This window comes from Amblyomma maculatum, chromosome 1 (genome assembly GCF_055883805.1).
Source record: "Amblyomma maculatum isolate TAMU_Amacu chromosome 1, ASM5588380v1, whole genome shotgun sequence".
NCBI classification, from domain to species: Eukaryota; Metazoa; Arthropoda; class Arachnida; order Ixodida; family Ixodidae; genus Amblyomma; species Amblyomma maculatum.
The window spans coordinates 369,114,998-369,131,645 of NC_139344.1; the positions used below are offsets into that span (position 1 = coordinate 369,114,998).

Sequence of the window (16,648 nt, forward strand, 5' to 3'; positions counted from 1 at the left end):
TGGGTCACAACACCGGTGAAGTATTTGGGCGTACCTTTGGAATGCTATGAAGACAGTGATTCATTCTGGCGTGCCCAAGCTCAAGAAATAAGCGAGAAGGTCGACAAGTGGAAAGGGGCGCCGCTATCTATCTTCGCACGAGCCACTGTGTGCAATCTGTTTTTTGTGGCAAAGTTGTGGTATGTGATACAGGTACTTCATTGTTCCAGGTTAAATGTACAAAAGCTTCATCGAGTTTTTTCAGTTTTTATTTGGGCATCCAAATGGGAAAGGTGTAGCCGAGATAACTTGTTTCGCCGGGTTCAAGAAGGTGGACTTGGGCTTGCTTATCTATTTGTACGCCAACTGGTTAATAGTTTTATTTTCCTCCGTGACGTCTCAGACCCTTTCTTACGTACTGCGTTCCAAGTAAGGCTCGTGCGGGCAGTGCCCAATTTTGTTGTCTCTACGAGAAGTATTCCAGGGCGAATTTCCAAGTTTTTTTAAGAAATAGTAAGCAGTGTCCGAATTTTAACTGCTCGTTTTTCGGTAGAATACTTGAGTACAGTCAAAAAGAAGAAACTGTACAATGATATTTGTGACAACCTTTTTTCCTCTTCCTATGTACAGAGCCTTGTACAGTGAGAGTCTAGGTCAAGACGTATTAAAACGCGTGAAAAGAATGCCAGTTTCTCCGGGGGTAAAGACGTTTTTCTTTAAGCTACATACGGGTACATTATCGGTGAAAACATTTTTCGAAGACAAGGGTTTTTATCTTCCGTGGGGTTCACAATGCCTAATATGTAAACAACCAGAGACAATAGACCATGTTTTTCTGCACTGCTGGGAGGGGGTTTATTTTTGGGACGTATTACAAAGAACACTTAAAAAAGAATTACCTTTAGATCCACACGGAATCAGGTTCTTGCCGACAGATAATGAAGATGATGTACCCCTAGACACCGTAATGTTGCTAGGATTACACAGTCTTTGGCGGTCCCGAATGGCGGGCTTCCACGTTGACCCTGAAGCTCGCCCTGCAAGGCTCTACTTTCGCGAGTGTATGTACACCTTTGTTGAAATGCACAAAGCGATGAGTGCAGTCCCAGCATGGGTGGTGAAAGTTGAACCATTGGTAGAGTTGAAAGAATTTTAACTCGACAACGTGAACCCCAATAGGGTCAACGGCTTTTTTACCTGTGTCATATTAATGTGAACATCACGAGGTGGAGTGTTCAGTTCAATTTGTGTGTCAACCTTGGTTATGTGTATGACAGCCGGCAATAAAGAAAAAAAAAAGTCCGCGCGGCCTAATGGATAAGGCGTCTGACTTCGGATCAGAAGACTGCAGGTTCGAGTCCTGTCGCGGACGTGCTGATTTGTTTTGTTATTTTCAGCACGAAATATCCCTCTTCGCATCGATGGAAACGGCCCGTGGCCAATCTTGAAGGCGCAGTGTAGCAACCCTAGCAGGAGCAGGCCATGAGGAGACGGTAGAAGGCACGTGGGATACAGAAGACACGGTGCTTCCCGCGCTTTCCTTTTGAACAGATGCTGCGAACGTAGCTGTTTGTGCGTTGTGAGGCTAGGGTCCAACAAATCCGTCCGCGTGGCCTAATGGATACGGCGTCTGACTTCGGATCAGAAGACTGCAGGTTCGAGTCCTGTCGCGGACGTGCTGATTTGTTTTGTTATTTTCAGCACGAAATATCCCTCTTCGCATCGATGGAAACGGCCCGTGGCCAATCTTGAAGGCGCAGTGTAGCAACCCTAGCAGGAGCAGGCCATGAGGAGACGGTAGAAGGCACGTGGGATACAGAAGACACGGTGCTTCCCGCGCTTTCCTTTTGAACAGATGCTGCGAACGTAGCTGTTTGTGCGTTGTGAGGCTAGGGTGCAACAAATCCGTCCGCGTGGCCTAATGGATAAGGCGTCTGACTTCGGATCAGAAGACTGCAGGTTCGAGTCCTGTCGCGGACGTGCTGATTTGTTTTTTTTTTATTTTCAGCACGAAATATCCCTCTTCACATCGATGGAAACGGCCCGTGGCCAATCTTGAAGGCGCAGTGTAGCAACCCTAGCAGGAGCAGGCCATGAGGAGACGGTAGAAGGCACGTGGGATACAGAAGACACGTTGCTTCCCGCGCTTTCCTTTTGAACAGATGCTGCGAACGTAGCTGTTTGTGCGTTGTGAGGCTAGGGTCCAACAAATCCGTCCGCGTGGCCTAATGGATAAGGCGTCTGACTTCGGATCAGAAGACTGCAGGTTCGAGTCCTGTCGCGGACGTGCTGATTTGTTTTTTTTATTTTCAGCACGAAATATCCCTCTTCGCATCGATGGAAACGGCCCGTGGCCAATCTTGAAGGCGCAGTGTAGCAACCCTAGCAGGAGCAGGCCATGAGGAGACGGTAGAAGGCACGTGGGATACAGCAGACACGTTGCTTCCCGCGCTTTCCTTTTGAACAGATGCTGCGAACGTAGCTGTTTGTGCGTTGTGAGGCTAGAGTGCAACAAATCCGTCCGCGTGGCCTAATGGATAAGGCGTCTGACTTCGGATCAGAAGACTGCAGGTTCGAGTCCTGTCGCGGACGTGCTGATTTGTTTTTTATTTTCAGCACAAAATATCCCTCTTCGCATCGATGGAAACGGCCCGTGGCCAATCTTGAAGGCGCAGTGTAGCAACCCTAGCAGGAGCAGGCCATGAGGAGACGGTAGAAGGCACGTGGGATGCAGAAGACACGTTGCTTCCCGCGCTTTCCTTTTGAACAGACGCTGCAAACGTTTGCGTAGCTGTTTGTGCGTTGTGAGGCTAGGGTGCAACAAATCCGTCCGCGTGGCCTAATGGATAAGGCGTCTGACTTCGGATCAGAAGACTGCAGGTTCGAGTCCTGTCGCGGACGTGCGGATTTGTTTTTTATTTTCAGCACGAAATATCCCTCTTTGCATCGATGGAAACGGCTTGTGGCCAATCTTGAAGGCGCAGTGTAGCAACCCTAGCAGGAGCAGGCCATGAGGAGACGGTAGAAGGCACGTGGGATGCAGAAGACACGTTGCTTCCCGCGCTTTCCTTTTGAACAGACGCTGCGAACGTTTGCGTAGCTGTTTGTGCGTTGTGAGGCCAGGGAGCAACAACTCCGTCCGGATTCTGCTTCCGGCCACGCCAGTGAACGGACGCAGGATGCAGGGCTCCTCAGGAGCGGCTTCAGCGACCATGTCAGGCCGCGGTAACAGGATTGCTGAAAAGGACAACACTTACCAGGTCGTTTTGCCTGCACTTCCAACAGGTCGGTTTGTTTTGAATACCGTTTTTTTTGCACGCCGATATCAGGGCCCGCCCGTACCGGGTGGAAGATTTCCGGGATGCTTTAGCACAACACTCGCTAATCCCCGATGTTATCGCTATGGGGGCGTATCGGATGAGCCACGTCTGGGCCGTCACTCTCAAGGATACTGAAGCCGTCAACAAGATTGTCAGTGTAGGTGAGCTGTCTGTGAAAAACGGTCGCTGCTTGGTGATTGACCCGGCGAACCAGGACGTGCGACTCAAACTTCACAACGTGCCAGATAAAGATGTTCGTGCTGCATTTGCGCCGTACGGAAAGGTGTCAGACGTTTCCCGGGAGCGCTGGCGTGTTAAAGGTATGCTGGAAAAGGGCTCTACAACTAGACTCGTCACGCTGAAGCTGAAAGCTGGCATGAAGCTCGACGACCTGCCGCATCAGCTGAATGTTAGCGGTGAGCTCGCACTCGTCATTGTGCCAGGCAGACCCCCGTTGTGCCTACGCTGCCGGAGTACGGGTCACATCCGCAAAGAGTGCCGGGTTCCTCGCTGCGGAACCTGTCGACGGTTCGGGCATGAAGACAACCAGTGTGCACAAACCTACGCTAGCATTGCCGGACCTGGGACCAGCGAAGACTCGTCCGAGTTAATTATGGACGAGGCGGATGCGGAGGAGGCTGCTGACATTAGAGGTCGGTCAACGAAACAGGACGCGCCTTCCATGACGGTTTTAACAAAGAATAAGGTGACGGTCTCAAATGAAAATAATGAACCTCGGCATGTCTTGAACGCTCCATCCCAGGACCATGAAAGCGAGTCAAAGGAAGGGTCAGAAGACTTAACCAAATTTTCTGACGCTGAAGATCATCTCAGTACTGAGCCTTCCTGTACTGATGCCATGGAGGTTGGGCCAGAGACAGCAGCCTTAATTGCCGCGAAACGTCCGCATGAGGAAAGCGTCGAGGAGACTCAGCTGCCAGGCGGTGTTTGTGGTGAGCCGCCGCCGAAAACTTCTGGCATCCGAAGAGCCACGTTAAGACCGAAGCCGAACTTCTCGGCCGACACGCGGCAGGCGGGGAAACCGCCTCCTTAGTTTTTGTGGTGACCTGAACGATTTGTGGGTCGGCTGCCTACCGACCAGCGTCACGAACCTTCTACAACCAAGTGGTGCGTGTGTTAGCAAAAATGAAACAATGGGCTTGGACTTCGTTTGAATGCATCCCGACATTCTGCTGGCAGGACATTACATGCATGCATACGCCGCTCTTTGTCAGAAGCGGAGGCCACGCAACCATGAAGGTAGGCACCATGCCGGTACTGGCCTCTCTCTAGTACATGACTCTCAAGCTTAATTCGCCGTTACGCGTAGCTACTTTGAATGTTAGAGGACTGGGAGCGAGAAGGCGACAATGCCAGCTCAGTCGCCTCCTTGTGGATAATGATATAGATATAGCAGCTGTGCAAGAGTCAAAGATTGAGAGCCAAGAAAGCACTGACCGTATGGTGGCTTCTTTTCAAACAAACTTTTATGTGTGTGTATGCCATTCTGTTGGTGTATCGGGTGGATGCCTTTTATTTATACGTAACACGCTGGGAGTAAGCGTAGAGTCCGTTTTTGCCTGTCCAAGTGGTCGGCTTTTGGTTACCGATTTTACCTACTCTAATTTATGCTGGCGTGTTGTGTGTGTGTATGCTCCCAATTCAGGGCGTGAGCGTGAATTGTTTTTTCAGTCTATTGAGTCGTGGTTGAAGGTCGACAAAATCTTGATTGTACTTGGTGACTACAACTGTGTGTGCGCAGCTGTGGACCGAGCGGCCAAGTGTAAACCTCGAAGAGACAGAAGCTCCGAGCTGTTGAATGCACTTGTGCATGAGTATAGCCTTGAGGATGTTGGTAGTGTGTTCTCCACTGGAAACCAGCCAGAGTTCACGCACTTTCAGCGAGATAGCCATGCCAGATTGGACAGGGTGTATGCCTCGGTAGATCTTGTTTCCCTATGTACTGCATATGAGGTCAAACCTGTGTCTTTCAGCGATCATTGTCTCGTGAGTGCAGTGTTTGGTCGCAAAGGAAAGAAATCGCGCTTTAACTGGTACCTATGGAAACTGAATGCCAAACTTCTTGCCGATGAAGAGTTCCTTACTGAAGTTAAGACAGAGTTTGAAAATCGTCTTGCTATGCGCCCAGTAAGTTTTGCAGCGGAATGGGACAGCTTCAAAGAGTGGGTCAAATTTAAAGCAATAGAAAAGAGTAGTAAGCTGCGGTACAAAGAGAAAGAAAAAGAAAAAGAACTGAATGAACAACTTGCTCTTTTTTTGAGCATGGAAAGTACTGTGCCAGGGCATTTCGCCAGTAAAATACGAGAGCTTAAAAGTGAGCTGGAATCAATCGACAGCGAAAGATACACAGCGGCTGTCATACGTGCAAGGGCTGAAAAACTTTGGGCTGGAGAAGTGCCGACAAAACGAGCCCTAGCAGACGAGAAAAGATACGCCTGCCAGAAAGAAATTAGGAGTATAAGGTATGGCGGCCATATCACAGAAGATGCTAAAGATATTCAGCATGCGTTAGCAGAGCACTTCGAAGAACTGCTTAGCGCTAAGCTTGAGACTGTAGGCGGCTTTCAAACAGACTTTCTAAGACTGATGCCTGCACTGGATGACGAAAGTAAAGCGCGCCTAGAAACACCGATAACGTTACAGGAGATAGAATCTGCAATAGATGACCTGTCACCTGGGAAAGCCCCTGTTCCCGATGGTCTGAGCGCTGTCTTCTTTAAAACGTTTCAGCACTATGCGGCTCAGTTTATGCTCGATGTAATCACTGAAGCTTACGAACGTAATGCTGTTCCATTGTCTTTCTCTACATCGCACATTGTTCTAATACCCAAGACAGAGGATCCGGAGAAACGACAGTTGGTGGGGTCATATCGACCGATAAGCCTCACCAATGTTGACTACAAGGTGTACATGAAGGTTTTAGCAAGAAGACTGCAAAGCGTAATAAAGGAATTGGTTGCGTCTCATCAAACGTGCGGCATCAAGGGTCGATCCATTGCCACGAATATACATGTCGCAAGAACCGTACTAGAATGTGTTGATGCACTCGGTGGTCAGATAGCCATGATGCAGTTAGATTTGGCGAAAGCCTTTGACCGTGTTTCCCACGAAATTCTTTTTTCCATTTTGGAGCATTGTAACCTTGGAAAAGTCATAGTGGAGGGTGTTAAAATGGCTTACGCGAACTGCACGACCCGTATTATAGTGAATGGTGAACTGACTGACAGCATCGCAGTACGTTCATCGGTAAGGCAGGGCTGCCCGCTCTCACCCCTGCTTTTTGCACTGTATTTAGAGCCACTTTGCTTGGCTATCATTGATAGCGATCGCATTTTAGGGTTCAAGCTGCAATCAGCACACGTGAAAATGCTAGCATATGCTGATGACATAGCAGTGTTTTGTGCAACTAGAAAGAGCATCTGTGAAGTTACGGGTGTCGTCCAAACATTTTGTGATCAAACCGGATGCAAGATCAATTGGGAGAAAAGCTCTGGGTTTTGGCACGGTGATTGGGACGTGACACCTGATTTCTTCTGTAAGCTGCGATGGTCTGCTCTCCCAACGCGATATCTAGGCGTGCCTTTAGATTGTTATCGAAATCCCAACGTGCACTGGATGGAAGAAACATCCAGGGCGAAAGAAAAAGCGGATGCGTGGCAAGGAAGGCAACTCTCAATGTTTTCGCGCGCTTCTATTTGCAATGTTTTTCTTATTTCGAGGCTGTGGTACCTCATGAATGTGTTGTGTGTCTCACGAACCTCAATTCAGAAAATGCACTGCGTTTTTGCTGTTTTTATTTGGGCATCCACATGGGAAAAAACCGCCCGGACGAATTTGTTTATTTCTGTTAAAAGGGGCGGGCTTGGCCTTGTCCATTTGTTCTTGCGTCAAGTGGTTTCGCGATTTATATTCCTGCGTGATCAAAAAGATATCTTTCTAAGAACTGTGATGCAAGTGCGATTGCAGAGGTTGCTCCCTGAATGGATAGTGTCATGTGAAAGCATGCCTGGTACTGTGACTGGCTACCTGCGCGAGGTTGTTTTTTCGTGCAAGTAGCTGGAAGTGCGGTTTTCTTTTGATTACCTTTTCAATGTTCCAAAAAAAAAAGCTGTATAAAGATCTCATTGACGTGATGCTGCCAGTGCCTTTTTACCTGGCATTACACTGTGGAGGCCCAGGGCAGGACGTTTTGAAAAGAGTCAAGAAGATGCCCGTGAGGCCATCTGTTAAAACGTTCCTTTTCAAACTTCACTCTAATACGCTCCCTGTTAAAACCTGGCTGAATGAAAAAGGTATCTTCGTCCCATGGACAACGAATTGCCTTTTGTGCAAAAAACCGGAGACAATTGAACACGTCTTCTTACAGTGTTGGGATGCTGTCTTTCTATGGGACGTCCTCCAAAGGACAATTAAAAAGGAACTTCCCCTAACTCCGTACGGTATCAGATTCCTACCAGTGCAGAACGATGGTGCACCTTATGATTTAATTATGCTTCTTGGCCTCCATAGTTTGTGGAAAACACTAATGCAGGTGCGTCACGCAGATATAAATACACGATCTGCGCGTGAAAACTTCATTGAAAGTGCGGTGTATATACGCGAATCTTTCAGGATGCAGCAGGATCCACCACAATGGCAATGTCTATTTGATGAGTTGGTGAACCTGAAAAGATTTTAGCCGCGTACGCGTTAGCTCAAGTGTAGTTGACGTGTTTTATCATGTGTATTTTGTTTGTGTTTCACGGCAATAAAGAAAAAAAAAGTCCGCGTGGCCTAATGGATAAGGCGTCTGACTTCGGATCAGAAGACTGCAGGTTCGAGTCCTGTCGCGGACGTGGTGATTTCTTTTTTTTTTTTCAGCACGAAATATCCCTCTTCGCATCGATGGAAACGGCCCGTGGCCAATCTTGAAGGCGCAGTGTAGCAACCCTAGCAGGAGCAGGCCGTGAGGAGACGATAGAAGGCACGTGGGATACAGTAGACACGTTGCTTCCTGCGCTTTCCTTTTGAACAGATGCTGCCAACGTAGCTGTTTGTGCGTTGTGAGGCTAGGGTGCAACAAATCCGTCCGCGTGGCCCATTCTGCTTCCGGCCACGCCAGTGAACGGACGCAGGATGCAGGGCTCCTCAGGAGCGGCTTCAGCGGCCATGTCAGGCCACGGTAACAGGACTGCTGAACAGGACAACACTTACCAGGTCGTTTTGCCTGCACTTCCAACAGGTCGGATTGTTTTGAATACCGTTTTTTTGCACGCCGATATCAGGGCCCGCCCGTACCGGGTGGAAGATTTCCGGGATGCTTTAGCACAACACTCGCTAATCCCCGATGTTATCGCTATGGGGGCGTATCGGATGAGCCACGTCTGGGCCGTCACTCTCAAGGATACTGAAGCCGTCAACAAGATTGTCAGTGTAGGTGAGCTGTCTGTGAAAATGGTCGCTGTTTGGTGATTGACCCGGCGAACCAGGACGTGCGACTCAAGCTTCACTGGCTACTACACAACGTGCCAGATGAAGATGTTCGTGCTGCATTTGCGCCTTACGGAAAGGTGTCGGAAGTTTCCCGGGAGCGTTGGCGTGTTAAAGGTATGCTAGAAAAGGGCTCTACAACTAGACTCGTCACGCTGAAGCTGAAAGCTGGCATGAAGCTCGACGACCTGCCGCATCAGTTGAATGTTAGCGGTGAGCTCGCACTCGTCATTGTGCCAGGCAGACTCCCGTTGTGCCTACGCTGCCGGGGTACGGGTCACATCCGCAAAGAGTGCAGGGTTCCTCGCTGCGGAACCTGTCGACGGTTCGGGCATGAAGACAGCCAGTGTGCACGAACCTACGCTAGCATTGCCGGACCTGGGACCAGCGAAGACTCGTCCGAGTTAATTATGGACGAGGCGGATGCGGAGGAGGCTGCTGACTAATATTAGAGGCCAGTCAACGAAACAGGACGCGCCTTCCATGACGGTTTTAACAAAGGATAAGGTGACGGTCTCAAATGAAAAGAATGAACCTCGGCATGTCTTGAACGCTCCATCCCAGGACCATGAAAGCGAGTCAAAGGAAGGGTCAGAAGACTTAACCAAATTTTCTGACGCTGGGGATCATCTCAGTACTGAGCCTTCCTGTACTGATGCCATGGAGGTTGGGCCGGAGACAGCAGCCTTAATTGCCGCGAAACGTCCGCATGAGGAAAGCGTCGAGGAGGCTCAGCTGCCAGGCGGTGTTTGTGGTGAGCCGCCGCCGAAAACTTCTGGCATCCGAAGAGCCACGTTAAGACCGAAGCCGAACTTCTCGGCCGACACGCGGCAGGCGGGGAAACCGCCTCCGTAGTTTTTGTGGTGCCCTGAACGATTTGTGGGTCGGCTGCCTACCGACCAGCGTCAGGAACCTTCTGCAACCAAGTGGTGCGTGTGTGAGCAAAAATGAAACAATGTGCTTGGGCTTCGTTTGAATGCATCCCGACATTCTGCTGGGAGGACATTACATGCATACATACGCCGCTGTTCGTCAGAAGCAGAAGCCATGCAACCATGAAGGTAGGCACCATGCGGGTACGGGCGTCTCTCTCTAATACATGACTCTCAAGCTTAATTCGCCGGTACATGTAGCTACTTTGAATGTCAGAGGACTGGGAGCGAGAAGGCGACAATGCCAGTTCAGTCGCCTCCTTTTGGATAATGATATAGATATAGCAGCTGTGCAAGAGTCAAAGATTGAGAGCCAAGAAAGCACTGACCGTATGGTGGCTTCTTTTCAAACAAACTTTTATGTGTGTGTATGCCATTCTGTTGGTGTATCGGGTGGATGCCTTTTATTTATACGCAACACGCTGGGAGGAAGCGTAGAGTCCGTTTTTGCCTGTCCAAGCGGTCGGCTTTTGGTTACCGATTTTACCTACTCTAATTTATGCTGGCGTGTTGTGTGTGTGTATGCTCCCAATTCAGGATGTGAGCGTGAATTGTTTTTTGAGTCTATTGAGGTGTGGCTGAAGACTGACAAAATCTTGCTTGTACTTGGTGACTACAACTGTGTGTGCGCAGCTGTGGACCGAGCGGCGAAGTGTAAACCTCGAAGAGACAGAAGCTCTGAGCTGTTGAATGCACTTGTGCATGAGTATGGCCTTGAGGATGTTGGTAGTGTGTTCTCCACTGGAAACCAGCCAGAGTTCGCGCACTTTCAGCGAGACAGCCATGCTAGATTGGACAGGGTGTATGCCTCGGTAGATCTTGTTTCCCTATGTACTGCATATGAGGTCAAACCTGTGTCTTTCAGCGATCATTGTCTCGTGAGTGCAGTGTTTGGTAAGAAAGGAAAGCTATCGCGCTTTTACTGGCACCTATGGAAACTGAATGCCAAGCTTCTTGCCGATGAAGAGTTCCTTACGGAAGTTAAGACCGAGTTTGAAAATCGTCTTGCTATGCGACCAGTAAGTTTTGCAGAGGAATGGGACAGCTTCAAAGAGTGGGTCAAATTGAAATCCATAGAAAAGAGCAGTAAGGTGCGGCATAAAGAGAAAGAAAAAGAAAAAGAACTGAATGAACAACTCCAGTTTTTTTTTAGCATGGAAAGTTCTGTGCCAGGGCATTTCGCCAGTAAAATACGAGAGATAAAAAGTGAGTTGGAAACAATCGACAGCGAAAGATACACAGCGGCTGTCATACGTGCAAGGGCTGAAAAACTTTGGGCAGGAGAAGTGCCGACAAAACGAGCGCTGGCAGACGAGAAAAGATACGCCTGCCAGAAAGAAATAAGGAGTATAAGGTATGCCGGCCATATCACAGAAGATGCTAAAGATATTCAGAGTGCGGTAGCAGAGCACTTCAAAGAACTGCTTAGCGCTAAGCTTGAGACTGTAGGTGGCTTTCTAACAGATTTTCTAAGACTGATGCCTGCACTGGATGACGAAAGTAAAGCGCGCCTAGAAACACCGATAACGTTGCAGGAGATACTATCTGCAATAGGCGACCTGACACCTGGGAAGGCCCCTGGGCCGGATGGTCTAAGCGCCGCATTCTTTAAAACTTTTCAGCAGTATGCGGCTCAGTTTATGCTCTGTGTAATCACTGAAGCTTATGAACGTAATACTGTCCCACTGTCTTTCTCTACATCGCACATTGTTCTAATACCCAAGACAGATGATCCGGAGAAACGACTGCTGGTGGGGTCCTATCGACCGATTAGCCTCACCAATGTTGACTACAAGGTGTACATGAAGGTTTTAGCAAAACGACTGCAAAGCGTAATAAAGAAATTGGTTGGGTCTCATCAAACGTGCGGCATCAAGGGTCGATCCATTGCCACGAATATACATGTCGCAAGAACCGTACTAGAATGTGTTGATGCACTCGGTGGTCAGATAGTAATGATGCAGTTAGATTTGGCGAAAGCCTTTGACCGTGTTTCTCACGAAATTCTGTTTTCCATTTTGGAGCATTCTAACCTCGGTGACGTCATAGTGGAGGGTGTTAAAATGGCTTACGCGAACTGCACGACCCGTATTATAGTGAATGGTGAACTGACTGACAGCATCGCAGTACGTTCATCGGTAAGGCAGGGCTGTCCGCTCTCACCCCTGCTTTTTGCACTGTATTTAGAGCCACTTTGCTTGGCTATCATTGATAGCGATCGCATTTTAGGGTTCAAGCTGCAATCAGCACACGTGAAAATGCTAGCATATGCTGATGACATAGCAGTGTTTTGCGCAACTAGAAAGAGCATCTGTGAAGTCACGGGTGTCGTCCGAACATTTTGTGATCAAACTGGATGTAAGATCAATTGGGAGAAAAGCTCTGGGTTTTGGCACGGTGATTGGGACGTGACACCTGATTTCTTCTGTAAGCTGCGATGGTCTGCTCTCCCAACACGATATCTAGGCGTGCCTTTAGAATGTTATCAAGATCCCAACGTGCACTGGATGGAAGAAACATCCAGAGCGAAAGAAAAAGCGGATGCCTGGCAAGGAAGGCAACTCTCAATGTTTTCGCGCGCTTCTATTTGCAATGTTTTTCTTATTTCGAGGCTGTGGTACCTCATGAATGTGTTGTGTGTCTCACGAACCTCAATTCAGAAAATGCACCGCGTTTTTGCGGTTTTTATTTGGGCATCCACATGGGAAAAAACCGCCCGGACGAATTTGTTTATTTCTGTTAAAAGGGGCGGGCTTGGCCTTGCCCATTTGTTCTTGCGTCAAGTGGTTTCGCGATTTATATTCCTGCGTGATCAAAAAGATACCTTTCTCAGAACTGTGACGCAAGTGCGATTGCAGAGGCTGCTCCCTGAATGGATTGTGTCATGTGAAAGCATGCCTGGTACTGGGACTGGCTACCTGCGCGAGGTTGTTTTTTCGTGCAAGTTGCTGAAAGTGCGGTTTTCTTTTGATTACCTTTTCAATGTTACCAGAAAAAAACTGTATAAAGATCTCATTGACGTGATGCTGCCGGTGCCTTTTTACCTGGCATTACACTGTGGAGGCGCAGGGCAGGACGTTTTGAAAAGAGTCAAGAAGATGCCCGTGAGGCCATCTGCTAAAACGTTCCTTTTCAAGGTTCACTCTAATACGCTCCCTGTGAAAACCTGGCTGAATGAAAAAGGTATCTTCGTCCCATGGACAACAAATTGCCTGTTGTGCAAAAAACCGCAGACAATTGAACACGTCTTCTTACAGTGTTGGGATGCTGTCTTTCTATGGGACGTCCTCCAAAGGACAATTAAAAAGGAACTTCCCCTAACTCCGTACGGTATCAGATTCCTACCAGTGCAGAACGATGATGCACCTTATGATTTAATTATGCTTCTTGGCCTCCATAGTTTGTGGAAAACACTAATGCAGGTGCGTCACGCAGATATAAATACACGATCTGCGCGTGAAAACTTCATTGAATGTGCGGTGTATATAAGCGAAACTTTCAGGATGCAGCAGCATCCACCACAATGGCAATGTCGATTTGATGAGTTGGTGAACCTGAAAAGATTTTAGCCGCGTACGCGTTAGCTCAAGTGTAGTTGACGTGTTTCATCATGTGTATTTTTGTTTTGTGTTTCACGGCAATAAAGAAGACAAAAAGAAAAAAGTCCGCGTGGCCTAATGGATAAGGCGTCTGCCTTCGGATCAGAAGACTGCAGGTTCGAGTCCTGTCGCGGACGTGCTGATTTGTTTTTTATTTTCAGCACGAAATATCCCTCTTCGCATCGATGGAAACGGCCCGTGGCCAATCTTGAAGGCGCAGTGTAGCAACCCTAGCAGGAGCAGGCCATGAGGAGTCGATAGAAGGCACGTGGGATACAGAAGACACGTTGCTTCCCGCGCTTTCCTTTTGAACAGATGCTGCGAACGTAGCTGTTTGTGCGTTGTGAGGCTGGGGTGCAACAAATCCGTCCGCGTGGCCTAATGGATAAGGCGTCTGACTTCGGATCAGAAGACTGCAGGTTCGAGTCCTGTCGCGGACGTGCTGATTGGTTTTTTTATTTTCAGCACGAAATATCCCTCTTCGCATCGATGGAAACGGCCCGTGGCCAATCTTGAATGCGCAGTGTAGCAACCCTAGCAGGAGCAGGCCATGACGAGACGATAGAAGGCACGTGGGATGCAGAAGACACGTTGCTTCCCGCGCTTTCCTTTTGAACATATGCTGCGAACGTAGCTGTTTGTGCGTTGTGAGGCTGGGGTGCAACAAATCCGTCCGCGTGGCCTAATGGATAAGGCGTCTGACTTCGGATCAGAAGACTGCAGGTTCGAGTCCTGTCGCGGACGTGCTGATTTGTTTTTTTATTTTCAGCACGAAATATCTCTCTTCGCATCGATGGAAACGGCCCGTGGCCAATCTTGAAGGCGCAGTGTAGCAACCCTAGCGGGAGCAGGCCATGAGGAGACGATAGAAGGCACGTGGGATGCAGAAGACACGTTGCTTCCCGCGCTTTCCTTTTGAACATATGCTGCGAACGTAGCTGTTTGTGCGTTGTGAGGCTAGGGTGCAGCAAATCCGTCCGCGTGGCCTAATGGATAAGGCGTCTGACTTCGGATCAGAAGACTGCAGGTTCGAGTCCTGTCGCGGACGTGCTGATTTGTTTTTTTATTTTCAGCACGAAATATCCCTCTTCGCATCGATGGAAACGGCCCGTGGCCAATCTTGAAGGCGCAGTGTAGCAACCCTAGCGGGAGCAGGCCATGAGGAGACGATAGAAGGCACGTGGGATGCAGAAGACACGTTGCTTCCCGCGCTTTCCTTTTGAACATATGCTGCGAACGTAGCTGTTTGTGCGTTGTGAGGCTAGGGTGCAGCAAATCCGTCCGCGTGGCCTAATGGATAAGGCGTCTGACTTCGGATCAGAAGACTGCAGGTTCGAGTCCTGTCGCGGACGTGCTGATTTGTTTTTTTATTTTCAGCACGAAATATCCCTCTTCGCATCGATGGAAACGGCCCGTGGCCAATCTTGAAGGCGCAGTGTAGCAACCCTAGCGGGAGCAGGCCATGAGGAGACGATAGAAGGCACGTGGGATACAGAAGACACGTTGCTTCCCGCGCTTTCCTTTGGAACAGATGCTGCGAACGTAGCTGTTTGTGCGTTGTGAGGCTAGGGTGCAACAAATCCGTCCGCGTGGCCTAATGGATAAGGCGTCTGACTTCGGATCAGAAGACTGCAGGTTCGAGTCCTGTCGCGGGCGTGCTAATTATAAGGAACACATAGCTGCCCTTTGATCACCAGTCGACCGCAGTCATAAAACCTGGCTATCCGTCCCAGTGCTATCTCTGGACTGCCAGCATAGGATAAACTGAAGTGAAACGCTTGCTGCGACCTCTACTTGACGTATGAAATCTCAATTTTCCTCTGCCCTTCATTGCTAAGGCTGTGAAAGTATTCATTCATTATTCCGGACAAAATAAAATCAAGATTATATTTACGTCGGACATAAATTGCCGTGATCGTGAAGACCTCTATGTGTAAAAAAAAAAAAGCACAATAAGGCAACCAATTTAAACCGCTCTGCATTCCAAATAAGTTTAATCGAACACACGAATTCTCGTTGCATATATTATTAGAGTGAAATTTGAAGGATATATCTTCTAATAAGGCATCGCGTCATTTTGGAAGGATTTACGTTCTCTGTGGCCTTATTGCGTGCACGCTAGTAATGAGTGCTTAGTGCATATTGAGTCGCTGTCCTGGATTAACAAAAGTGCGGAAAAGCTGGCGGCAACCTTTTCGCTCTCAATGCGAGCTTGCTATGCATGTAGCCATTCTACTTTTTCTTTTAAAATTTCAGATGAGGGAAAGAGATTCTTGAAGAACACAGAAAATACATGCATGATTTTTTTTTTTTTTTCAGGTCCTCATTGGTAATGGACTATATTTGAGAGGCTAATTTCCAGTCAGGTCTTTCGAAAAACAATTCGAAGAATATTCTCAGCAGAATCGTTGACAAAACATTTCTCCATTTTTGACACAACGCAGATCGAAAATTTTTAAAGGATGCAAAGCGACGAAAAGAAGAAATGCAAGCCTACATCAGCAGTTTAGGTATGGATGCCGGTTTTCAATGGAGGCGAAATGTTTAAACCCCAGATAGCATTGCCATCTGAACAGACGTAAAAAAAAAAAAAAAAAAAAGAACACGCGCAGTCTGAAGGTAACCAGAGCCCTTCATCATTGCGCCCATCACAATCCGTGATTACCTTCAAGACCGTTTAACCCTGCATAGCACCGACAATTGAGAGCCTCCCGTTTGCAGTAACTTTTAAGGAGATCAGAAGAAAACAGAATTTCTTTGTCAGAACTAAAGCAACCATAACGCGAACTCAAACTGTCGAAAGGAATGATAGACGCGGTAAACATAAAGTAGTGAACAGATAATCTGGGAACCAAACACAGGAACTGTGAACAGCGTTGCGGTAAGCTTCGATTTCGCACGTTGGCCTCAAACTGAGCAGCGCCATATGATAGCAAATTATGAATTAAGAGTCAGACTCAGGCATGGGAAAAGGTTTTCGAAGAACAGTTTCCTGTGGAACGCGGGATCGTCTACTCGTAAAGTAAATTGATATCACTTTGAAAGAACACATGGGTGAACTATGCGGGTAAGCGCACGGATCTCTGAAGGTCGAGTTGTAGGGGAGAAATCTTACATGCTAACTTTTCTCTCAGTTGGCGCATTAAGATCGTTCCACGGAAACGCGCCAGACGTTTGCGCCCGACTTTATCAAATATCTTCAGACAAATCAATGGTTGCATTATCATGGTGTTAATAGCTATTTCCTTATAAGAGTTGGAAATAAAAATGTTCAGTCATGTGACAGCACGTCGCATTTTAAGACGAGTGCGATGCAAAATTGATGGCA

At 48.1% G+C, this 16,648-nt stretch overlaps 1 long non-coding RNA gene and 13 other non-coding genes across 14 annotated transcripts in view; all 14 read left to right on the top strand.

Moving 5' to 3' along the window:
* Window positions 1-16,648, top strand: part of LOC146208109 (uncharacterized) — a 91,656-nt gene that overhangs the window by 65,354 nt on the left and 9,654 nt on the right. The window contains exon 2 of the long non-coding RNA XR_014703362.1: window positions 15,640-15,830. This is a non-coding gene — a long non-coding RNA (uncharacterized LOC146208109). The remainder of the gene's footprint in view (window positions 1-15,639; window positions 15,831-16,648) is intronic.
* TRNAR-UCG (transfer RNA arginine (anticodon UCG)) lies at window positions 1,279-1,351 on the top strand. The gene has a single exon. It is a non-coding gene; the product is annotated as a tRNA-Arg (tRNA).
* On the top strand, window positions 1,583-1,655 carry TRNAR-UCG (transfer RNA arginine (anticodon UCG)). The gene has a single exon. It is a non-coding gene; the product is annotated as a tRNA-Arg (tRNA).
* Window positions 1,887-1,959, top strand: TRNAR-UCG (transfer RNA arginine (anticodon UCG)). Its single transcript has one exon. It is a non-coding gene; the product is annotated as a tRNA-Arg (tRNA).
* On the top strand, window positions 2,194-2,266 carry TRNAR-UCG (transfer RNA arginine (anticodon UCG)). The gene has a single exon. It is a non-coding gene; the product is annotated as a tRNA-Arg (tRNA).
* Window positions 2,499-2,571, top strand: TRNAR-UCG (transfer RNA arginine (anticodon UCG)). Its single transcript has one exon. It is a non-coding gene; the product is annotated as a tRNA-Arg (tRNA).
* TRNAR-UCG (transfer RNA arginine (anticodon UCG)) lies at window positions 2,808-2,880 on the top strand. Its single transcript has one exon. It is a non-coding gene; the product is annotated as a tRNA-Arg (tRNA).
* Window positions 8,083-8,155, top strand: TRNAR-UCG (transfer RNA arginine (anticodon UCG)). Its single transcript has one exon. It is a non-coding gene; the product is annotated as a tRNA-Arg (tRNA).
* Window positions 13,385-13,457, top strand: TRNAR-UCG (transfer RNA arginine (anticodon UCG)). The gene has a single exon. It is a non-coding gene; the product is annotated as a tRNA-Arg (tRNA).
* Window positions 13,688-13,760, top strand: TRNAR-UCG (transfer RNA arginine (anticodon UCG)). Its single transcript has one exon. It is a non-coding gene; the product is annotated as a tRNA-Arg (tRNA).
* On the top strand, window positions 13,992-14,064 carry TRNAR-UCG (transfer RNA arginine (anticodon UCG)). The gene has a single exon. It is a non-coding gene; the product is annotated as a tRNA-Arg (tRNA).
* TRNAR-UCG (transfer RNA arginine (anticodon UCG)) lies at window positions 14,296-14,368 on the top strand. Its single transcript has one exon. It is a non-coding gene; the product is annotated as a tRNA-Arg (tRNA).
* Window positions 14,600-14,672, top strand: TRNAR-UCG (transfer RNA arginine (anticodon UCG)). Its single transcript has one exon. It is a non-coding gene; the product is annotated as a tRNA-Arg (tRNA).
* TRNAR-UCG (transfer RNA arginine (anticodon UCG)) lies at window positions 14,904-14,976 on the top strand. Its single transcript has one exon. It is a non-coding gene; the product is annotated as a tRNA-Arg (tRNA).